Source organism: Micropterus dolomieu, linkage group LG19, assembly GCF_021292245.1.
Source record: "Micropterus dolomieu isolate WLL.071019.BEF.003 ecotype Adirondacks linkage group LG19, ASM2129224v1, whole genome shotgun sequence".
Classification (NCBI taxonomy): domain Eukaryota; kingdom Metazoa; phylum Chordata; class Actinopteri; order Centrarchiformes; family Centrarchidae; genus Micropterus; species Micropterus dolomieu.
In genome coordinates this window covers 35,701,708-35,705,961 of record NC_060168.1, presented here as the reverse complement: position 1 = coordinate 35,705,961, position 4,254 = coordinate 35,701,708, and positions in this window count along the sequence as shown.

The window sequence follows — 4,254 nt, the reverse complement described above, 5'->3', positions numbered from 1 at the left end:
CAAGAAAATCAGCCGATCGCTGCTGCGCCACGAAAGCTTTAACTGATGTGACGGAACGCAGCGAAGTGATGCGAACAGCAAATAAAAATGTAGAGAGAAGAGTTAAATGATGCCAGGAGATGAAACCAACGGAAAGCCGAGCTTGTGGTGAGAAACTGCAACAGAACACCTGAAGGTGTTAAAATCAGCATGGACTGAGCGCGTGCAGCCTTTTTTATACAGTTTATGATGCAGACAGGAAAAATAAAAAGCCTGCTCGTCTCTTTCTTTCTCTGTGTTGTTTGCGTGTTTGGCTGGTTTGATAATTTTTTGCTACTATCTGGTTACAAAAGGTATCGATTGAAGTGCAGGTTTGACTGGAGACGTTTCGATTCCACTCGATACTGGGCTGTTTCAGTCGATACCATAAAGGTGTCGAGTAGCGATATCTATCCCTATTAAGTAAGTTGGGGGCATCCTTGAGAAGCATGAGTGGTCTTAAAAGCAATGGTTAATAAAGCTGGGACCCACTGTCTTCCAGAAGGTTCCAAGGAAATGCAAGGAGGATGCAGAAGTCTTGGACGAGGTTGCAGGCATCGTAGAAGAGGTTCTATTTTGTCATGAAGGAAGTTTCGGAGACAACTGAAGATGCTGAAGGTTTTTAAGGAGGATCCAGATGTCCCGGAAGGACCACTCTGTCAGTGAAGAGGTGGTTCTGCAGACATACTCCTGTCTTCCAGGAGGTTCCAAGGAAATGTGAGGAGGTTCTTGGGGACGTTTTGAGGTCTCAGTTTTCCAAACATTTTTGGAGAGGTTGAATGGATCTTTTGAGGAGGATGCAGAATTCTTGGAGGAGGAGGATCAGGGTCATTAGTGATCGGTACCTTGATGGATGATTCTTAGGAAGTTCTGAAGAAGGAGTTTGAGGGAGATCCAGGAGGGCTTTGTTGTCACTCATGATGAGTGTTTAAGGATGCAGAAGTTTAAGGGGAAAATAGAGGGAATTACAGACAGGGAGGGGTTTGAATATGTTGTGAACCCAGAGAATCCTTTAGGAGGAAAATTCCAGAAGACTATATGGAGGTTACGAAGTTGGTTTTTGGGATCCTTGAAGAGAATCTGGCTTGTCGATGTAAAGTCTATGAGGAGGTTCTTTATTAGTTAGGTTCTTTAGAGGATTCAGAAGGGTGTCACCAATGAGGAGGCTCACCACTCCAAATGCAGTGTTTCCACCCCAAAAACCTGTTATTGCAGAGGCGTCAGGATTACTGAAAGGGCTTCCTAGTTATTCTTGAGGAGGTTCTGGGCAAAGGGGAACATATATGATTTTAAGGAGGTTCCAGGCATAATTTAAAAGGCTGAGTGTCTTTAAGGATATTTGAGATTATTGCGGAGGTCCTTGAGTTGGAGTTTTTGAATGGCTTCCCCCTTATCCGTGACAAGGTGACAGGCATTCGGAGGAGTTTCGTGAGGAGATTCTGGCCTTGACCTCTGTGACAGTGAGGACAGTGAGATCCAGATCTCCTAGAAGGGCCTCCCTGTTATTGACGAGTAGTTGCTAATGACACATTAGAAGTAAAAGAGGAACAGAGGTGATTAAGGTATTGGACATGTATTTTTTAGAAGGCTGACTTGTTGTATTTTATAAGCCCGTGTGACGGAAACCAGTGAGACTGTGCAGAGAGTAAACCTCACTCCCCGACACCTTAAGAGACGCCCACGGGGTTTAGCCTCCTCGTCAGCGTGTCCGTATTTTCACGAAAATCTTTATTTGGTTCACAAGAAGTTAACAAGGTTAGGCATCACAACAGGTAGGCGTATGTGTGAGTATTACATTCATGTAAAAATAAACATATCATAAACATTCTGGTAAATAATTTAAGGAAAATATAAAACTATAGGAATAGAAAAATAAGGTGCAATAAGAAAGTATTGGCATATTGCTAAAGGCAGTATAAACATTACATTTCTATAGATAGTTCCTGTAACAAAATTAATTGTATAGGCACATTAAGGTCATTTATAAATTGGATAGACTCAATACATTCTGAATTCTGTTCTAAATAATTCGAATGATGGTCGGGATCTTGAGATCTTGATCTTATGGACGTGGTACTTACCTAATAAGATGAGTAAGTTAACCATTTAACCATCAGATTTTTGTTTTCATAGTGTAGTATTACATCCTTGGCTTCTAGTTGATTAAATGATTAGATTGAGTTACAAAATAATCCAAATCTTTTTCCCAGAATCCCAATGTGTATCTGTATTGACGCTCAAAACATTAGTGCAGAATTCACATTTTTGATCAATATCTATAAATTGTGACAACATTTGGTTAGTAGAGTAAATGTTAGGCGCGATTTTGTAATGCATTTATTTCACTTTATTGGGTATAATGGAAGTTTAAATGGAAGTTGTCAGTTGCCATGTTTGCTTTCCTGATCACAGCAGAAGTGACGAAGATGGTAACGTGTGCAAAACTCTCCCAATTCTTCTCTTCACAGCTTCGGGCCCCTGCGCACTTACTCCGCTAAGTGCACTTTAAACAAATGTTCACTTCGAGGAAGACCTTAGGGCGTAGTGTGGATACTGGGACAGGGCCACTGTCTCGTGAATTCAGAAGGATTTTCAGAATAAGAGCGTTTTGCCTGCCTGATTTTACTGACTTTTGCAGATTTTGTTGATTTGTTCAGTTGTCCTTGAATTCTGTGCTTCTACCATAATTAAATAGGCTACGTAGTTGAATTGTTTCTCTTTGGTCTGTTTTAACTGTGTTGATTTTTGTTATACGATCTGCACAGAGTGTTTTATTTTGAAAAATGTGCTACATCACCATTTTGATGGTGTCTCATGTTGTAATGCTCCATGACATGTTTGATCTAACACACCATGAATATTGAAACTTTTTTTAAAGTCGCAAATCAAATCATAATCACGATATCTGGCAGAAAAATCGCAATTCGATTCCCGCCCGCCCACAAATCGTTCAGCCCAAGAACAGGTTCTAGAGTTCTTTCATTCTTTATCGAGAAAGCGTCTGACTGCTTCTGTTTCTTAACCATTAACCTCTTAGTTGGTCATTACAATGTTTCTGACAATTGACCCTTCGCTAATCCACACTGCCGAATACGCAGCTGGCCAATCACAGCGCAGTATAGGACTCTCGCTAACGCGCCTTTTATTCACTGCACAGTACCAGCTGGACTCGCCTTTGTTTGGTTTTCCACTGTGGAAAAGTTGGACCTTTTTTTTGTATCACCTCCGTCGAGGTTCAAGTCGAAACTAAAATGTGACGTGAAGACACGACAGACTGCTGATTGGTCAGAGAGGATCGTCACTATTCACTGCATCATCACTGTGTGCGCCAGACAGAGGCAACAGGAAGTTTATATTTTACAGTTTTCGTACGTTATTTCATCACTAAATCCACTTCTGAGAACTTTTGAGGTGAGAAATCAGCTGTGTAGATTTTAAATATTGACAGTTTTACGAGAAGTGATGGCGGAACAAAAACGTGCTTGAAAGTTTTCGAAGTTGAGGAGCTCCGCAGGTGGCGGCGAGGGAAGCCTGCGGCGACCCGCGGGAGACTGGCGAGGCCGCACATTACGTAGCGGCAGTTGTGTGTGGCGTCGCTATGACGACGAGCTACATTGAGGGGTGCTGTCTGCAATGGAAAACGGAGCAGGGTCGAGTCAAGGCGAGTTGAGCTGGTAATGGAAAAGCGCCATAACTGAGGTCCGACATTTTCATGGCTGCGCTCCGTTGACATGCAAAAGAAGTCGTTGTCTAACCTTTTTTTTGGCTGTATTTTTCTAAGATCTGGTCAAACGCTGTTCCTGCGGCGTTTTTACGTCACTTTGAGTCAGACTGACAGCCTGAATAAAACCTTCAGATGTATAATGCAACTGCAAAACTGTCTTTCTGAGATCGCTTTTTCCAAAAAATGTTTCTGTGCAGTAATTGACACTGTCAGCGCCGTGATAAAAGTCAGCGACAGTAACTAAGAGGAGTGTGGCTTAGCGAAGGGTCGGTTAACTGATAGAAATAATTAGTTAAAACTACAAAAAGGCCAAAGTTGTGACGAACCAGAATCATCCTTTACGTCAAGGAAGTGTTCAGTGATGGGAATGAAATAGTGTTTTTAGATTTATTCATCTTTACCCAGCAGTAATGAATCTGTAAGTTTCCATTCCAGTGTGTGTTTAGCAGGAGGGGGGTTGGCATAGAGCGAGGAGGAAAAATAGATTTGGATAGAGTGAGGAAGATGGATGG